Below are 20,932 nucleotides of genomic sequence, written 5' to 3'. Positions count from 1 at the left end.
TTAGCTACCTATCAATGGTGCCAATATTCAGACTTATAATACAATTGAAAATAACTGTTGCTGCTTAATATGTCCTGTCAAGACAATCATCTTTCGAGCACAGTAATATTAGATCAAATATATCGCTTTTATAAGACAATCAGATGCTGAGCAATCCTTAATGAAAATATCCCAATATCACTAGCAATGTTTCCAGGTTTCAGCCGCCCTGCAGCTATAGCACCCTAGTGGCACAACACTGAAGTAAAGTGAACAGCAGCTAGACAATGAAGTAAAGTGAGCAGCAGCTACACAAGAGAAGCCACTCCCACTGTTCGCACAACACTGAACTAAAGCTACACAAGTGAATTCACTCCCACTATAACAATAAACTCAGGGGAACAGGATCTTAAACTTCCATTAAAGAGACCAAGGTGCAATGAAGGTGGCTTCCCACCAGCTGCTAAGCTTCGCTTTACTATAGACAGGAGACAATAGCTCAACAATCCTCTAGCTGCTCTCAAAAAGACAATGCCAAGCCTTTTGTTATACAGACAGAAAGCTGTGAATAGGGCAGCTGCCAGGCGACAATGTAACAATAACCCAGCACTCACTTAAGCCACAAGGGACAAAGGGTAACCCTGAGAATGCAGCTGCCTCTATAGAGATGGGGAGGCTGAAGAACAAAGCCCTTAACTATCGCTCGTTAACAGCTAAGTATCCTCCCTGTCTGCAGCGAACGCTTCTATGGCAACAGTAGTAGATAGGTAGCCGTGTTGGTCTGCCATAGTCAAAATAAAAAAATTCCTTCCAGTAGCACCTTAAAGACCAACTAAGTTAGTTCTTGGTATGAGCTTTCGTGTGCATGCACACTTCTTCAGATACACTGAAACAGAAGTTGCCAGATCCTTCTATATAGTGAGAAGGTGGGGAGGGGTATTACTCAGAAGGGTGGTGGGAATAGGAGATTGGCAGATAGCTGAGATGAGCCTGTTGACGACTCTTAACGACTGTAATAGGTCTTACAGGAAAAGACATTACCAAACTTAAAACCATGGAAAAACCTGGGCTGAACAAAGACATTGGATTCTTATCTCACTATACATGACTAAACCATTTCTCACCTTCTCACCCCTTGTCTTTTCCTGTAAGACCTATTACAGTCGTTAAGACTCGTCAACAGGCTCTCTCAGCTATCTGCCAATCTCCCATTCCCACCACCCTTCTGAGTAATACCCCTCCCCACCTTCTCACTATATAGAAGGATCTGGCAACTTCTGTTTCAGTGTATCTGAAGAAGTGTGCATGCACACGAAAGCTCATACCAAGAACTAACTTAGTTGGTCTTTAAGGTGCTACTGGAAGGAATTTTTTTTATTTTTTCTATGGCAACAGAATGAGTCACCTGGAAACAGGGTGATAAGGCACTTACAAGCAGCAAGGGGAGGGGTTGAAAACCCAGAGCAAGTTGAAAATAAATTGAAGAGAGAAGGTGGAGGGAGAGGGGGGGGTATACAGGATTTTCTAGTTAAATAAACTCCAAGGGGCAGAAGCAGCCTTGCCTGGCAATGGCTGTCAACAAAATACTATATAAAAGGCAAAGAGAGGCTGGGTTTAAACGCACAGAGTCGGCAGGCAAAAGGGGGAGGAGGGGCAACTCAAGCCAAAACAGGGGGGGGGGGGTTGGCGGCAGAAATGCCCTTGGAGAAGCAGGGTACAGGGGAGAGTGCTAGAGCCCTGTCTGGTCAAGTTGCATGGAATCAATTTCAATCCGTTACCCCCGAGGATGTGGACAGGCTGCTTGGACGCGTGAAACCAACCACCTGTCTCCTTGATCCTTGCCCATCCTGGCTAATAAAAGCAAGCCGGGAAGGGCTGGGCGATGGGCTCTGCGGGGTGGTGAATGCTTCCCTCTGTGAGGGAACATTCCCAGATCTGCTGAAGGAGGCGGTCATTAAACCGCTTCTTAAAAAAACCATCTTTAGACCCGGCCAGTATGGCCAACTATCGCCCAGTCTCAAATCTTCCATTCTTGGGCAAGGTGATTGAACATGTGGTTGCTGAACAACTCCAGGCACGCCTGGAGGATGCGGACCATTTGGATCCCTTCCAATCAGGATTCAGGCCTCATCATGGGACTGAAACTGCCTTGGTCGCACTGGTTGATGATCTCCGGCGAGCTAGGGACAAAGGTGAGAGTTGTTTCCTAGTTCTGCTGGATCTCTCAGCGGCCTTTGATACAATCGACCATAATATCCTTCTGGACAGTCTAGAGGGGTTGGGAGCTGGGGGCACTGTTATACAGTGGTTTCGCTCCTTCCTCCTGGGCCGTGTTCAGAAAGTGGTGGGGGGGATGAGTGTTCAGACCCTTGGGCCCTCACTTGTGGGGTGCCTCAGGGTTCCGTCCTCTCCCCCATGCTTTTTAACATCTATATGAAGCCGCTGGGAGAGATCATCAGGGGGTTTGGACTGGGTGTCCATCAATATGGACTGCTGTGATCACCAATAGTCAGCATGGATTTCTGAAAAATAAGCCATGTCAGACTAACCTGATCTCGTTTTTTGACAGAATTACAAGCCTGGTAGATGAAGGGAACGCAGTGGATGTAGCCTACCTTGATTTCAGCAAGGCATTTGACAAGGTGCCCCATGATATTCTTGTAAAGAAGCTGGTAAAATGCGGTCTTGACTATGCTACCACTCAGTGGATTTGTAACTGGCTGACTGACCGAACCCAAAGGGTGCTCATCAATGGTTCCTCTTCATCCTGGAGAAGAGTGACTAGTGGGGTGCCACAGGGTTCTGTTTTGGGCCCGGTCTTATTCAACATCTTTATCAACGACTTGGATGATGGACTCAAGGGCATCCTGATCAAATTTGCAGATGACACCAAACTGGGAGGGGTGGCTAACACCCCAGAGGACAGGATCACACTTCAAAACGACCTTGACAGATTAGAGAACTGGGCAAAAACAAACAAGATGAATTTTAACAGGGAGAAATGTAAAGTATTGCACTTGGGCAAAAAAAATGAGAGGCACAAATACAAGAGAGCAAATACTGCTTGAGAGCAGTACATGTGAAAAGGATCTAGGAGTCTTGGTTGACCACAAACTTGACATGAGCCAACAGTGTGACGCGGCAGCTAAAAAAGCCAATGCAATTCTGGGCTGCATCAATAGGAGTATAGCATCTAGATCAAGGGAAGTAATAGTGCCACTGTATTCTGCTCTGGTCAGACCACACCTGGAGTACTGTGTCCAGTTCTGGGCACCACAATTCAAGAAGGACACCGACAAACTGGAACGTGTCCAGAGGAGGGCAACCAAAATGGTCAAAGGCCTGGAAACGATGCCTTATGAGGAACGGCTAAGGGAGCTGGGCATGTTTAGCCTGGAGAAGAGGAGGTTAAGGGGTGATATGATAGCCATGTTCAAATATATAAAAGGATGTCACATAGAGGAGGGAGAAAGGTTGTTTTCTGCTGCTCCAGAGAAGCGGACACGGAGCAATGGATCCAAACTACAAGAAAGAAGATTCCACCTAAACATTAGGAAGAACTTCCTGACAGTAAGAGCTGTTCGACAGTGGAATTTGCTGCCAAGGAGTGTGGTGGAGTCTCCTTCTTTGGAGGTCTTTAAGCAGAGGTTTGACAACCATATGTCAGGAGTGCTCTGATGGTGTTTCCTGCTTGGCAGGGGGTTGGACTCGATGGCCCTTGTGGTCTCTTCCAACTCTATGATTCTATGATTCTATGAATATGCAGATGATACCCAGCTCTACCTCTCTTTCAAATCAGAACCAGTGAAGGGGGTGAAGGTCCTGTGTGAGTGTCTGGAGGCGGATGGAGGATGGATGGCGGCTAACAGATTGAGGTTGAATCCTGACAAGACAGAAGTACTGTTTTGGGGGGACAGGGGGCGGGCTGGTGTGGAGGACTTCCTTGGTCCTGAATGGGGTAACTGTGCCCCTAAAGGACCAGGTGCGTAGCCTGGGAGTCATTTTGGACTCACAGCTGTCCATGGAGGCGCAGGTTAATTCTGTATCCAGGGCAGCTGTCTACCAACTCCACCTGGTACGCAGGCTGAGACCCTACCTGCCCATGGACTGTCTCGCCAGAGTGGTGCATGCTCTAGTTATCTCGCGCTTGGACTACTGCAATGCGCTCTACGTGGGGCTACCTTTGAAGGTGACTCGGAAACTACAGCTAATCCAGAATGCGGCAGCTAGACTGGTGACTGGGGGCAGCCGCCGAGACCACATAACACCGGTCTTGAAAGACCTACATTGGCTCCCAGTACGTTTCCGAGCACAATACAAAGTGCTGGTGTTGACCTTTAAAGCCCTAAACGGCCTCGGCCCAGTATACCTGGAGGAGCGTCTCCACCCCCATCGTTCTGCCCGGACGCTGAGGTCCAGCGCCGAGGGCCTTCTGGCAGTTCCCTCATTGCGAGAAGCAAAGCTACAGGGAACCAGGCAGAGGGCCTTTTCGGTAGTGGCGCCCGCCCTGTGGAACGCCCTCCCATCAGATGTCAAAACGATAAACAACTACTTGACATTCAGAAGACATCTTAAGGCAGCCCTGTTCAGGGAAGTTTTTAATGTATGATATTTTAGTGTTTTTTTGGTTTCTATGGAAGCCGCCCAGAGTGGCTGGGGAAACCCAGCCAGATGGGTGGGGTACAAATAATAAATTATTATTATTATAACCACAGGAACAAACCGGAGAGAATAAGCAACGTTGTTCACAACCACACACAAAACACTTTAACCACTATAAATGGTGCAGCAGCCTGTCTATACGAAATCCCTTCGAACCAAATAAAATTTTAATAGGAAGAAATCCCCCTCAAACCATTTTATCAAATCCCCTCAAACCAAATACAATTTTAACAGGAAGAGAGAGGCTGGTGGTTTTGAATGCACAGAGCCGGCCAGTGATGGAGGAAGAGGAGCAAGTCAACAAAGGGTCTATGATTCTATGATTCTATGACTCCTAGAGACTTTATGGCACTAAGCTCCTTTTCCATGGCTTGCTTCCACTTGCTGGATTCTGCCTGAGGTAACCTCTGAACCTCAGCAAAGCTTTCTGGTTTGCACTGAGCAAAACCAGCCCACACATTCATGACTGTGAAACTATCAGGTGGTTTACCCTTCGTGGTCCTCTTAGAGAGGACCAGTGTGGTGTAGTGGTTACACTACACTTGATCTTAGCCAAAAGGCCGAGAAGCGAAAAGAAAAGATACGCAATGAAGTTATTATGGCAGCAACTGATAGAGGCCTCCAAATCAAGTAACCCATCATTATTCTGGAGAATCGTAGCTGTACAGCCGGATAGGGGCCTATCACAACTATCCTGCTGCATATCAATGAAAGCCTGGGAAACACACTTCCATAATCTTTATGAGGAACCTAGCGTTGAGTCCTATGCATTAGACATACCAGATGATCAGATACAGCCATGGCCAGCAGTCTCATCAACAGAGACCCATCTGCTGATTGACCAACTAAAGAATGGGAAAGCCCCCGGAATTGACTGTATACCAGCGGAACTATTTAAAACCAATGCGAACTGGTGGGCCCCCTTGCTAGCCTCTCTGTTCACATATATAGATAGAACCGCACAGATCCCATACGACTGGGGGACTTCCATCATTATTCCCATTTATAAAAAAGGCTCGAGGGATGATCCCTCCAACTATAGACCTATAAGCCTCCTGAATATAATAAGTAAATTATACGCTAAACACCTCAGCGAGAAACTGTGCGAATGGATAGAAAGAGCGAAGATTATTGATGATGCACAGGCAGGATTTAGACAAGGGAGATCCACAATGGATCACTGCCTGATCTTACAGCACCTAGCTGAGAAATACACGTCGCACCACAATCACCACCTATTCGCAGCATTTGTAGATTTTAAAGCAGCCTTTGACTCCATCTCAAGAACTCGACTCTGGGACAAACTCAATAAATCATCCATAGACCGACGTCTGCTGCTACTAATATACAAACTGTATAACAACACACGACTTCGTATAAGATGCAGCCAAGAAGGTCAACTCTCTAATTTTATTAGAACAACAAAGGGAGTTAAACAAGGATGCATTTTGGCCCCCTTTTTGTTCAACATCTATATAAACTCCCTAATAGACCACCTTCAAGGAGCGGATACACACGCCCCAAAATTAGCAGACAAAAAACTGCCTATCTTACTCTATGCAGACGATGCGGTTATACTGTCCCAGACTCAGATGGGCCTCAAAAGAGCTCTTAACAGCTTGTCCCAATATTGTAGAGAAGAGAAACTAGCAGTGAACTACCAAAAAACAAAAATCATGGTTTTCTCTAACAAAAGGAAAATATATAGATGGAATTTAGACAATCAGGAGATTGAACAAGTGACATGCTTTAAATATCTAGGAGTGATATTCCAAGCATCAAGGAAGAAGACTGCCCACATAAACTACAGCTCCTTTACAGCACAAAAAAGTACAACAGCAATCCTAAGATTCCATCGTACAACAGGAGGAAATTTCATTCCTGCTACAACTAAACTATTCGTGGCAAAACCAACAGCACAAATCCTATATGGCGCACCACTCGTCTCCCTCTCTAATCTAGACCCATATGAGAAGATACAATCAGGTTTCCTTAGATCACTCCTGCAAACACCTAAATGCGTCCCAAACGCCGCCCTACGACTGGAAGCGGGCTTATACAGCATTAAAGCCAAAGTATGGATAAGAACCTTATGCACTTGGCTAAGACTTAACAACTCGCCGGTTGGACTACTTTCCCTGATGCTTCTCGACAAATTCCAATCTAGCTGGTTGAAGGGCATCCTCAGAAAACTGGCCACATATGGTCTCTCCCCAGAGTATTTATTAAGTTTAGAAAGGGGAAGGGCCAAGAACATAATCAAAGAAAGGCTCAGGGACATTGAAACCCAAAATGACTTTAACCAACTTCCGATAACTTATAAACCTCTATACAATTCCCAAAGGCCCCATCTAGCAAACTATCTCAAAGTTCTAGACAATGCTAAACACCGATGGGCATTTTCCAGGGCCCGCTTCAACGCTCTCCCTTCAGCTCTTCTAGAGGGAAGATACAATAAAACACCGATCGAACAAAGATTATGTCCCTGTAACAGCAATGAAATCGAAACCATTGGGCATGTCATCTTATACTGCCCATTATATCAAGACTCAAGAAAAGAGCTGATCGAACCGATTCTGAGGAAAATACCTCGTAGCACAGATGACACCTATATCAGACACCTCTTAGCTGACAAAGAGCCCGAAATTAACAGGTCCGTGGCAAAGTACTGTTACATTGCAACAAGAATAAGACGAGCAACGATGTCTACAAAGGAGTCCAAACTGTAAACATCGAAGGAACGATATTAAACAGTAGCGACTCCTGAATTGAATTTTAAAAACTTAAAACTCGAAACCTGGTCATAAATATAAGCACCAGCTCTGAGAACTGGCCATATTTTTACTGCTACTTCTAGCACAATATTACTCTTAATGTCATATTTTATAAACTGTTTCCTGGTCATTGACCGTATTAAAGATATTTGATTTTGGTGTAGTGGTTAAGTAGTCCCGTAATCTGGGGAACCGGGTTCACGTCTCCGCTCCTCCACATGCAGCTGCTGGGTGACCTTGGGCCAGTCACACTTCTTTGAAGTCTCTCAGCCCCACTCACCTCACAGAGTGTTTGTTGTGGGGGAGGAAGGGAAAGGAGAATGTTAGTCGCTTTGAGACTCCTTAAAGGGAGTGAAAGGCAGGATATCAAATCCAAACTCTTCTTCTTCTTCTTCTTCTTAGACCGTCTTGGCCCCATGCCAGACTCGCCCTCTGACCCAGACGTGCTGGATTCTGCCTGTGACTCCCTGGCATCTGGTGAACCACCAAACGACTTGCTGCGCCTGCATTGCGCTTCTGGACTGCGCTTGTTTGTGGAAAGCAAGGGAGATATTTCGCTTCTGCGCCAACTATGTTAGTAAATTCAGCTCCGATCCTCCGAGCTGATACGGCCCATCTTGGCTTGAGCCCAGCAGAGTATACCCAGAGTCTGCAAACCGGAAGGATGAGGCAGGTATGGCTACATTGCTAAGCTTTATTTTTAAGCTATACAGAGAGCATACAAATATACATCTTGCCTCTGTGAGAAGCAGAGAGCAACTCCGACAAAGAAACGACAGAACAAGGAAAATAGGAAACCAGTAAACGTCACATCCCGTCTCCCTTTCCCATGGGAATCCAACAGTATCTGGACTGTGGAATGAAAACATAGTCTTGTGACTACCAGCAGCTGCTCAGTGAGGGAAACAGAAACCAACATCATCCCCCTTTCTGTAAACATCACTGGGCAGCGTGTTCGTACAATATCAGTACAAACCCAACTTCTGTACATAGGTACAGTGTTGGTCCCTTGGAACAACCTTGGACAATGCATCAGCAGGAATTTCATTACCTGGCATGTAGGACACCATTACGAGTCCCTTCTGAACACATTCCCTAGCATGTTGCAGCTTCAAATGCAAGTGCTTCATGCTTTGCTTACAACCTTCAGAATTCAGCAAAGCCAAACATGCTTTGTTGTCCTGATAAACCTGGATTGGACATTTGACAGGAATTCTCATGTCTTTGCACAACTGTAACAACCATTCACAATCCACCAGTGAATAAGACAGAGCATTCAGTTCAGCTTCACAAGTACTTAAGCTAACTGTTGTTTGCTTCTTGCACGACCAATCAAATAGACCCTGATTGTACATGTAGCAAACTCCAGACATACTTTTCCTGTCCGTAGTGTCACTTCCAAAACTTGCATCTGCAAATATCTCAAGACCACCAGACTTCTGATTGTTAAATCTCAGTCTGTAATGCATAGTGCCTTTCAAATAGCGTGCTATGCGTTTCAGAGCTTTCCAATCCTTAACCGTAGGGTTGTTGACTTGTCTGCTTAGCAAATTACAGCTAACAGCAATGTCAGGTCTTGAACATCTGGCAATGAAGTTTAGTTTGCCTAGCACACTTCTGTACAGTGTAGTGTCAGAAAATGCTCCTTCAGTGTCATCTACCTGATAACCTGTTGTCATCGGTGTGTCTACAGGATTAGCATCCATCAGGTTTAGTTGGTTTAACACATCAGCAATTTTCCGTGACTGGTGTACTAGAATATTACCATCTTGGTCTCTCTCTATTTCCAGAGATAGGTAGTTGTTTACCTCACCAAGATCTTTCATGTCAAAGTGCTCTTTCAGTTGAGCTAGGGCGTTATTGTACATTGTGACATCCTTCCAAAAGTAAAGAATATCATCAACCTAAAACAAGCAATACAGCTTCTTTTGCCCTTCCTCTTTGATAAACACACATGGATCAGCTTTACCTTGCTGAAAACCTAGAGAAAACAATACTTCAGTGAGTTTAGAGTGCCAGCACCGCGCACTTTGTTTGAGACCATAAAGTGACTTCTTCAGAGAACAAACAAATCCCTGTTTTACCTGTACGCCATCAGGTGGAAGCATATAAAGTGATTCACCTAAGGATCCGTACAAAAATGCTGTATTCACATCGTGATGAGAAACGTGTAGATTCTCTTCTGCAGCAAGCTTGAGCATAAGCCTAATGCTCTCATACCTCACGGTGGGTGAGTAGGTCTCGTGATAGTCTTCTCCTGGTACCTGTGAAAAACCTCTGGCTACCAATCTGGCTTTGTGTCTGACTATCTTGCCATTTTGATCTGTCTTCGCTTTGAAGACCCATTTGCTTCCAAGCAGTTTCATTTCCGGAACTACTGGAACTAGCTCCCGTGTTTTGTTACTCTATAAGGAATCAAGCTCAGCATCCTTTGAATCCAAAGCCTGGATCTTTTGTTAAACTTGAAGGTTCAAATACCTTCTTGGAGCTATTAACAGCAATTACAGCTTTTGCTGTCTTAGCAAATTCATCAGCAAATCTCTTTGAAGGTCTACCTTTGGAGGTTCTCAAATGTGAGTCTTTCAGACTTTCCCACATTTCTCTGGCTGAGGCCTTGTCACACAAAAGACATAGCTCTTTAGGGGATACAATCAGCATCAGAGTTCCCCTTGCTTTTGAATCCTTAGCTCTCCATTCATGTTACAGGAGCTGGGGGGTTGTCTGTTATGACATTGAACAGACCCTCTTTTCGTAGCATAGCCTCTGCATACTGAACCCACACCACGTAATTCTTTTTATTCAGCTTTGGAATCCCAAAAGTGTCTGCTAGCCTTGCATTGGCCATCTCTGTGTCTTTAAAGCAAGCTGCGTCTGTTTACAGCTGCATTCCAAAGGCACACTTTCTCCCGAGCTTCTGCCGCAGCCTGTAAGAGCTTTGGCTAAAAGTTCAAAGTCCAGCCTTTAATGCCATTAATTAGGAACTGGCAGGCTTCCCGGGGGAAGGGCACATACCTCTCATCAATCTTCTTGACGCGCAGAGCAGATAACTTTCCATTCCTCTGCCGTCCGTCATCTTGATTCCGACCTTCTGGAGTCCATAACCAAAAATTGTTAGTAAATTCAGCTCCGATCCTCCGAGCTGATACGGCCCATCTTGTGTGGGAGAGATAGCCACGGTAAAGGCTTGTAATATTGCAGGGTTCCCCCTGACCTCGGCTGACCAGCACTCTGAGCTTTACAATGTATTGGAATGCCTATAAGGAGTTGTATTTCCTCTGGGCAGTGTAACCCTATATGGTTTGTGGGTGGGTTAAAGCCAGGACCGGATGTAGGTAACGTGAGACACTGGCAAACAGCCATGCGGCTGGAGAGGACAAAAGAGTAATAAAAGGACTGGAGGGAGAGGAGAAGTCTGATATGAGCTGTCCTCCGTCCATGAAAATATTGCTGCCTTTGTGTGTGTTTTTCTATGCCTTGCACCCCAAAATGACGGCTGGCTTCCGTCAATTGGTTCCCACAAGTGGTGCCCCGTGTGAGGCAGAATAAAAGGATACGGCTGAGGTTTTTAAAAGAGAAAAAAGAAGCAACTTGAAGCAAACAGTCTGAGGCAGACTAAGAGGATTTTAAAAGAAACTTTGAGAGGTTTTTCGATCCAAGCAGTGGATATCATCGGCTCACCACTCCGGCAAGGGTTGCAAGCGCTAATCATCTTAAAAAGATCCCAGTGAGTTCGATCCCTTCTATTATATTGATTTTTGAAAAATGGGCAGCTCTTTGACTACTCCCCAACAGAAGTTTTTAAAACACTTAAAATTTCTCCTCTCCTCCAACAAATTGGAAGTTCCTGAGGGTGATTTGATACAGCTCATTCTGGCTATTGATGAACATTCCCCCTGGGTTCCAGCAAATGGGACTTGGGAATTGAAACTTTGGGACAACATTGGTGAACATTTTCATGGGCTCCCCAGCATCAGTACTCAGATTTTAAATGCATGGTGCAAGGTTCGATATGCTATGGGTTCTTTATCACCAAAAAATATCTCCCTGGCTGCATTGCCAACACAACCTCCAGCTTCCTTAATCCAGCCTGCTGTGTTAGAGTCTGCTGTGTTAGAGTTTGTTCCAATCCTTGCCCTGCCAGCAGCGCCAGACCCCAAGCCTCCGGACTGTTGATATTGCAGAGTCCTGTGCACAACGGAATGACGAACAGTACGTGCCACATGCTTAAAGTTGCTTTATTCTCAGTTCAGTATTGAGAAATTACAAACATGCATCTTGCCTCTGCGGGAGCAGAGAAGCAACCGTCCTTCTCCTCGGAATAAAGAACACCGAGAGAAAACAGTGAAAAAACAGGAAACCAGTGTACGTCACATCCAGCTTCCCTTTCCCGTGGGAAAACCCAACAGTACTCTGACTGTGGAATGTAAACATTGTCTTGTGACAAGCACTTCGCTGCGCAGTGAAGAGAGCAGAAACTAACATCCTCCCCCTTTCCGTGAACATCACTGGGCAGCGTGTTCGTACAACATCAGTACAAACCCAACTTCTGTACATAGGTACAGTGTTGATCCCTTGATACAATCTTGGACAATACATCAGCAGGAATTTCATTACCTGGCATATAGGACACCGTTACGAGTCCCTTCTGAATATATTCCCTAGCATGTTGCACCTTCAATTGCAAGTGCTTCGTGCTTTGCTTACAACCTTCAGACTTCAGCAAAGCCAAACATGCTTTGTTGTCCTGGTAAACCTGGATTGGACATTTGACAGGAATTTTCATGTCTTTGCACAATTGTAACAACCATTCACAATCCTGAAGTGAATAAGACAGTGCATTTAGTTCAGCTTCACAAGTTCTTAAGCTAATTGTTGTTTGCTTCTTGCATGACCAATCAAATAGACCCTGATTGTACATGTAGCAAACTCCAGACGTACTTTTCCTGTCTGTAGTGTCACTTCCAAAACTTGCATCTGCAAAAATCTCAAGACCACCAGACTTCTGATTGTTAAATCTCAGTCTGTAATGCATAGTGCCTTTCAAATAGCGTGCTATGCGTTTCAGAGCTTTCCAATCTTTAACAGTAGGATTGTTAACTTGTCTGCTTAGCAAATTACAGCTAACAGCAATGTCAGGTCTTGAACATCTGGCAATGAAGTTTAGCTTGCCTAGCACACTTCTGTACAGTGTAGTGTCAGAAAATGCTTCTTCAGTGTCTTCTACCTGATAACCTGTTGTCATCGGTGTGTCTACAGGGTTAGCATCCATCAGGTTTAGTTTGCTTAACACATCAGCAATTTTCCTTGACTGGTGTACTAGAATGTTACCACTTTGATCTTTCTCTATTTCCAGAGATAGGTAGTTGTTTACCTCACCAAGATCTTTCATGTCAAAGTGCTCTTTCAGTTGAGCTAGGGCGTTATTGTACATTGTGACATCTTTCCAAAAGAATAAAATATCATCAACATAAAACAAACAATACAGCTTCTTTTGCCCTTCCTCTTTGACAAATACACATGGATCAGCTTTCCCTTGCTGAAAACCTAGAGAAAACAATGCTTCAGTGAGTTTTGTGTGCCAACACCGTGCACTTTGTTTGAGACCATAAAGGGACTTTTTCAGAGCACAAACAAATCCCTGTTTTACCTGTACGCCATCAGGTGGAAGCATATAAAGTGATTCACCTAGAGATCCGTACAAAAACGCTGTATTCACATCGTGGTGACTAATGTGTAGATTCTCCTCTGCAGCTAGCTTGAGCATAAGCCTAATGCTCTCATATCTCACCGTGGGTGAGTAGGTCTCGTGATAGTCTTCATCTGGTACCTGTGCAAAACCTCTGGCTACCAATCTGGCTTTGTGTCTGACTATCTTGCCATTTTGATCAGTCTTCGCTTTGAAGACCCATTTGCTTCCAAGCAGTTTCATTCCTGGAACTACTGGAACTAGCTCCCAAGTTTTGTTCTTTTCTAAGGAATCAAGCTCAGCCTTCATAGCATTTAACCATGGCTCAGCTTCCTTAGAATCCAAATCCTGGATTTCTTGGAAACTTGAAGGTTCAAATACCTTCTTGGAGCTTTTAACAGCTGCTACTGCTGTCTTAGCAAATTCATCAGCAAATCTCTTTGGAGGTCTGCCTTTTGTGGCTCTTTGTGACCTGCGAATCAGCCTTTGGTCTTCAACACTCTCCTCTTCCTTCTTAGGAGAAAAATGACCTATTGTGAACAATGGTTCTTCCAATTCCTGATCAGAACTTTCAGAGGGTCGCATAGAGGCTTTCGCACTCTTGAAATCCTCTGAATTATCCGATTCAGTTTCAGACTCAGAATCAGAACCTTCATCAGTGGGTGTGGGTTGTTGTTGCTTATCCTCAGTCTCATCACTGTCATCAGGATAACATTGGAAAATTCCCACGTTCTCCCCCCACTTGGCATTGTACTCAACACTTCTTGTGAGCCTAATTGTCTTAGAGTCAGTCATCATTATTCTGTAAGAACCTTTCTGATAACCTAGAAAGATACCATGCAATCCACGTTTGCCTAGTTTGGAGCTTTGTGGTGAATGAATCCACATATCAGAACCAAAAATTTTCATGTGTTTGATGTATGGTTTCTTGCCAAACATCTTCTCATACGGGGGTACAACCAATCGCTGAAGATAACCTGCGATTGTAACTGTAAATAAAACACGAGAGAGCTTCGGCCCAATAACTCTCTGGAAGATTGGCATCATGCAGCAAGGTTTTTAACCCTTGAAGCAATGTTTGATTTGCCCTTTCGCAAAGTCCATTCTGCCATGGCGAGCGAGGACTGGACAAATCGTGTTGAATTCCTTTCTCAGTCAGAAAAGCTTCAAACTGCTGAGAAGTGAATTCTCCCCCGCGATCAGTGAAAAGAGTCTTTATCTTTTTACCATGCACATTTTCCAACCAAGCACAGAATTCCTTGAACCTTGGAAAAGCCTCTGATTTCTGCTTGAGATTGTACACATAAATATACCTGGAAAATGCATCAATGAGAACCATGAAGAACCTATTGTCACCCAAAGAGGGCGATAGTGGACCAACTAAATCAGCATGAACAATCTGGTATGGTTCTGTAGCTTGCCTACTAGACACCTTACCTTTCGCAGCCATTTTCACCTTGTTTGCTGCACATGCCTTGCACTTCATGTGGTACCTGCAGGGTTTAATAGTCATACCTTCAACCAAGGTAGGCATCTTAGATACTGCCTCAAAATGCAAATGACCAAATTTCCTGTGAAAATCATGAATACATCCTGCATGCAAACTTTTGTTAGAACCTGCAATGCAACAAGTATCATTCTGCACAACATCATCATAATACAAAACAAACAAACGATCAACACATTCAGCATGCAATACATAATCGTCTTTCTTAGTGATGGTGCATTTCTTGTTCTTGAAGGAAACGTCAATATTCCGTTCATTCAGCTGCATCACACTTAGAAGATTGTGTGTGGCATCTGGAACATAAAGTACATCATGTATCTCTAAGTCCAAACTGTGAAGAACAACAGTTCCGTAGCCTTGACTGGGAATCGTGTGGTCATCCGCCTGGTGAATCGCACCTTCCTGCGGTGTAAAAGACACGAACAGTCTCTTATCGTTGCACATGTGGTGGGTAGCTGCTGAATCAACAACGAAGAAAGATCTAGACGTCTTCTGGACCTTTGCAACCTTTGGAGTGAAGCGTGAGACCATTGCCTTGTGCTGCGTTGTCCTGGACACCGGACCTTTGCCTTTGCTTTGGCCTTTTCCACGCGATGAACTTCCGCTGCGCTGCTCTGTCCCGGCCCTGGGATATCTGCATTCCCTCTTCATATGGCCTAGACGTCCACACGAGTAGCATTTCTCTGCCTTTAAAGCTTTGGCGCCCTCTGGTGGTTCCACTGCACTCTGGGATGACGTCTGTGAAGACTCCCCTTTACCCATGCAGCTAGCACCCCGGCGATCTGCTTCATTCTGGATCACGGCAGTAACATAGGCTACTGTGAGCTGAGCAGTTGGTTGAACAGCAATCTGAGTGGCAACAGACTCCCAACTTGGACCCAAAAAATGTAGTATCATGAAGGAATACACAGCCTCTGGAAAGTTGAGTCCTCTCTGTTGCAGCTCGTGTCTCAGATTCTGCATCTCCATCAGATGTTTACGCACATCTCCACCTTCAGCAAGAGCCATACCATGCAGCTTGGCATAGTAGTACATTGAGGAACCAGCTTCTGTCCTCAAGTGAGCCTCTCTTAAAGAGTTCCAAATTTCTCTGGCTGTGGTCTTTCCACGCAACAGACAGAGCTCTTCTGGGGATACTATCAATGTAAGCGTTCCCCGTGCTTTGGAATCCTTAGCATTCCATTCAGCTGTAATTGGAGCTGGGGGGTTGTCTGTAATAACATTAAACAGACTTTCTTTCCGCAGAATTGCCTCTGCATATTGCACCCACTCCGTGTAATTTTTCTTATTGAGCTTAGGAATCCCAAAAGCTTCAGCCAGCTTTGCATCAGCCATCATTGCTGCTTTAATCGAGCTGCGTCACAGTACTGCAGCTTTTTCCAAAAGCACTTTTAAAAAGTACTTTCGTTTTCCCCAGCCATTGCCTGTAACGCGGCAAAACGGCAAAGTCCAGCCATAAAGCCATAAATTAGAAACTGGCAGGCTTCCCGGAGCATGAGCACATACCTTCATCAATCAAACTTGACGCGCAGAGCAGATAACGCGATCCGTTCCTCTGTACCTCTGCCGGCATTCTTCAGTCTGATTTACGTCTTTCTGGGCCCTTCGCTGCGCAGTGAAGAGAGCAGAAACTAACACGGACTACAGCTCCTCACCAGAGGACCCAATCCTGCAAAAATACTGTGGTCTGGCTGGCTATAATCCTAATCTTTCAGAGGCAGGACCAGCTACCCCTTTTCAACGTGCAGTCCTTGCCTGTTCCTTAATTCAGGATACTATGGCATTCCCTGTCATTGTGCCCCCTGCTGGTGCTCCAGCAGGAACTCAAGCTCAGCACCAACCTTTTGACTTTAAAATCTTGAAAGAGCTTCAATTGTCAGTAAGGACAAATGGATTTCAAGCCCCATTTACACAGGCTCTTTTGGAAACCACAATAGCCCAGCTTTTGGTTCCAGATGACATCAAGCTTTTGGCACGTACAGTGTTACCCCCATCAGCAGGTGTTCTGTTTGCCCACGAATGGGAAACTGCCTGCCGTGCTCCAGCCTTGTTACAACAAATCAGGGGAAATAATCCAAATATTACCCTCGCAGATGTCACAGATGCCATGATGGGGTGTGGCCTTTTCGCTCAGGCTTCAGTACAAGCCACACTGCTGCAGATCTTATTGAGGGATACTGCTCTTGCTGCTAAACAAGCAATGAGAAAAATCCCAGAACCCACCAGTATTCAATCAAGGTGGGGTTCAATCAGGCAAGAGGCAAGAGAATCATATTCTTCCTTTATGGACAGGCTGCTTACAGCAGTGAGTCGTCAAATTGAAAATCCTGAAGCCAAACAAATAATTATCAAACAATTGGCCTTTGAAAATGCCAAAGAGGATTGTAAGGTTGCATTACAACCGATAATACACAATCCTGCCACAGATACAGCAGCCATGCTTCGCATTTGTCAGTCAGTAGATACAGCCACCCACGAGATTCATCTGCTGGCAGCAGCGCTCAATGAAAACCAGCCTGTAGCCACTGATACAACGTTTCCAGCATGGCAAACCAGGATCACTGATACCTCAGTGTGGGTAGAACGGTGGCCTCCACCAAAAGAAAAATCCGCAGCAATGGCACAATCTTGTTTCTGAACAGCTTATTTCTGAACAATTGACTTTCGGCCACATTGAACCATCTTCATCCCACTGGCTCCAGCAGACAGGGAACGGTTTGCTTTTACATTGCCATTATATCACAATTCGCAGCCCACCCAACGATATCAGTGGATTGTCCTGCCTCAAGGCATGCGGAACTCCCCTACACTTTGTCAACATTTTGTGGGTGAAGCATTGAAACCTTTCCGCATGCGCCACCTAGAGGTGCTGCACACAAGCTGCATCTGGCAGTGTTTGCTACACCATTGTTGCCAACAGGAATTTTATATGCTCAGGCGGAACAAGAAGAAGACAATCTGCATTATAGAATGGCTACATTTACCACACATCCCACCAAAAAACATTATTCCATAATTGAATCCACATCAGACATTGTTATCAAAGGACATTCACGAGCAATAGCTTTGAGCGATTTTGATGTTACATCAATTTATTTACCTTTCTCACAGACTGAACAGCAGCATTTATTCATAACTAATGCTGCCGTGCAAATTGCTTTAGCTGATTTTATAGGTGTCATCATTTTTAACCCTCCAAAGGATGACCGTTTGACATTTCTGACACAGGTCACCTATGTTTTGGCTACCCCCTTGTCTCTCACACCTCTCCCCTCTGCATTGACCCTTTTCAGGGATGGAACAAGAAGTAGGGGAGTAGTGACGTGGGAGGAGGGAGGAAAATGGAAATGTTTATTTACCCCTTCACAGTCTTCTGCCCAGCGAGCTGAGCTAGCAGCTGTGATTCTTACCTTTCAATCCTTTCCTACTCAACCTTTCAATCTTATTGTGGATACTCAGTATTTATATCGCCTTTTTGCTATTTTACCAATATCTTATATAACTCCTTCCTTGGATTCTGACTTGTTTTCCTTGTTTCTTACCCTGCAGGCCTTACTTCAGCACAGAGAGTTCCCTTATTATGTTGCACATCTTCGCTCCCACACATCGCACCCAAGGTATTTAGCAGAGGGCAATGCAAGAGCAGATGCAGCATTGAAGGACATTTCTGCCTTTTCTCTCTTTTCTGATCCTATACTATGTCATAACACCTTTCACCTTCCTGCGAAAGCATTGGCAAAGCATTTTTCTATTCCTTTGGCCCAAGCAAGGGATATAGTTTCCCAATGTGCTTCTTGTTCTAAATCTCAGCTGGCTATTCCTTTTGATGCTGTCAATCCTAGGGGCACGTCTGCATTGGCGTGTTGGCAGATGGATGTCACACACACACCTGTGTTGGCTCCACTCTCCAAGGTTCACCTCACGGTGGTCACCCACTCTGGATTCATATGGGCTACGCCCATGAGAGGGGAAACAGCTCGGCATGTCATTCAGCACACTATCCGCTGTTTCTCATTCATGGTTAAACCTGCGCGTATCAAAACTGATAATGGTCCAGCTTATATTTCTAAAACATTTTCGGAATTTTGTATGTTGTGGAATGTGAAATTAACTCATGGCATACCCTTTAACTCCACAGGTCAAGCTATAATGGAAAGAGCACACCTGACGTTCAAAACACTATTGCTTAAACAGCTTGGCGGCCGAAGCATACCAACAGCAGATATCCCTTTGGCTGTTCACCAAGTTCTTTTTGTACTTAACCATCCTTTATATCCATATCTTAGGACCCATACCCCCGCTGAATTGCATTTTAGGAAGGAGGAGGCACTCCCCCGCCCCTTGGTGGTGTACCGACGCTTGCCTGATCCTGCGTGGCATGGACCTGTCCCGCTGATCACGTGGGGATGAGGGTACGCGGCAGTGGACGTCGAGGACAAGCCTTTGTGGGTTCCAGCTCGATGCGTGCGGCCATGGCGAGCCTCTTTAACCGCGGATGCGCCTTCCTAATCATTTGCCTTGCCATCCTTTGCTGCACCTTTTTACATGGAAGAGAAGCAGACGACACAATCCAGTTGCAGCCACCATATTTCACCTTATCGGCTGGCAAGTAGCTGTCGCCTGAATCCTACTCTGGCTAGCAGCATCCACGGCTCAGCCACTCTCGAACTATAAGAACAGCATTGTTGAATAAGACTTTTAGGGGTGAAAATTATCATAAGATATGGAGGGATAATATTTTTGTACAAGATATGATTAAGTTTACCAGTTTATTGCATGCTTCTACATGTTGGTTATGTATGCACATGCCGCCCTTTGCCAGTCATTCAGGCATAATGCTTCATGGTGTGCCTGTCAATGAATCTTTTCAATTTACTAATATTATATCCCCTAAGCAATCTTTTTGGCCTCCAGTACACTTGACCCTCCATGAGCCTGCCCCCATTTATTTTCAAAATAAGGAGGGGAAAGAATCATGGGGCATATATCCAAACTGTCAAAATACATTGAATTTCACTTTTAATAGCTCTTGTTCTCTTACAGGAACATACAGTGACCAATATCAGTGCTATAGAAGTGACACCAGAGCATGGCTAATAAACTAGAAAGGAAGCTACCATGCAGCTTGGAATCAGAATTCTTATATTCTTGGCTTCCGGATGGAAGTTGGCTTCGACATTTATTGATTTTAGTGATCATTATAGTAGTTATTTGCATTATTTTGTGTTGCTGTATACAATGTATTCTTTCTATAATCTCTATATGTACTGCATGGTTCTCCAGTCTGTGGCCCGCTTCCGGTCTCACATGAGTCGTCTATCGCTCTCGATATAACCGTATTGGTACTGATTAATTAAATAAAGAAAGAGGGCATGTGGGAGAGATAGCCACGGTAAAGGCTTGTAAACCAGCACTCTGAGATTTACAATGCATTGGAATGTATTGACTTAAACGGAGTTGTATTTCCTCTGGGCAGTGTAACCCTATATGATTTGTGGGTGGGTTAAAGCCAGGACCGGATGTAGGTAACGTGAGACACTGGCAAACAGCCATGCGGCTGGAGAGGACAAAAGAATAATAAAAGGACTGGAGGGAGAGGAGAAGTCTGATATGAGCTGCCCTCCGTCCATGAAAATATTGCTGCCTTTGTGTGTGTTTTTCTATGCCTTGCACCCCAAAATGGCGGCTGGCTTCCGTCAATTGGTTCCCACAATCTTGGCTTGAGCCCAGCAGAGTATACCCAGAGTCCGCAAACCATAAGGATATGGCAGGTATGGCTACATTGCTAAGCTTTATTTCTAAGCTATGCAGAGAGCATACAAATATACATCTTGTCTCTGTGAGAAGCAGAGAGCAACTCCGACAAAGAAACGACAGAACAAGGAAAACAGGAAACCAGTAAACGTCACATCCCGTCTGGACTGTGGAATGAAAACATAGTCTTGTGATTACCAGCAGCTGCTCAGTGAGGGAAACAGAAACCAACAAACTAGGCCAAGCCTGTGGAGATGAGCGTACACTCCTGGGTTCAGACTTCACCTCTCTCGTTGGAATTGCCCCCTCTGGCACTGCACCCTGGTGGTGGTCGGCAGCTCGGCCCGGGCCGCCAGCAGGTGCAATTGGTCGATCCTCTGAACCAAAACCTCTAAACAATTCTGTGAGCACTTCGGGGTTTCCGTGAATCCTGTCCCAACCAGCCTGCTCACAAAATTCAGCATTCCTGCTGATTACCACACGTGAGCTATCTCCACTTGGATACGTAAACCTCCAGGCTTTTGATCCTGGCTCGTATCCACAGAAAATCATTTTGTGCGATCTAGGGCC

The 20,932-nt window shown here is 45.1% G+C and overlaps 1 protein-coding gene across 1 annotated transcript in view; it reads right to left on the bottom strand.

Annotated features, from left to right (window-relative positions):
- LOC308578043 (uncharacterized protein) overlaps nucleotides 1–1,083 on the bottom strand; it is a gene marked incomplete at its 3' end in the record, with an annotated part of 582,197 nt that extends 581,114 nt beyond the window's left edge. The window contains exon 1 of the mRNA XM_081178331.1: nucleotides 1,006–1,083. The remainder of the gene's footprint in view (nucleotides 1–1,005) is intronic.
- Nucleotides 1,084–20,932: the final 19,849 nt, after the last annotated feature.

Source organism: Podarcis bocagei (assembly GCF_964188305.1).
Source record: "Podarcis bocagei genome assembly, chromosome: W".
NCBI classification, from domain to species: Eukaryota; Metazoa; Chordata; class Lepidosauria; order Squamata; family Lacertidae; genus Podarcis; species Podarcis bocagei.
The sequence above is the reverse complement of the archived record's forward strand: the minus strand, read 5'-3'. Positions and strand labels throughout refer to the sequence as shown.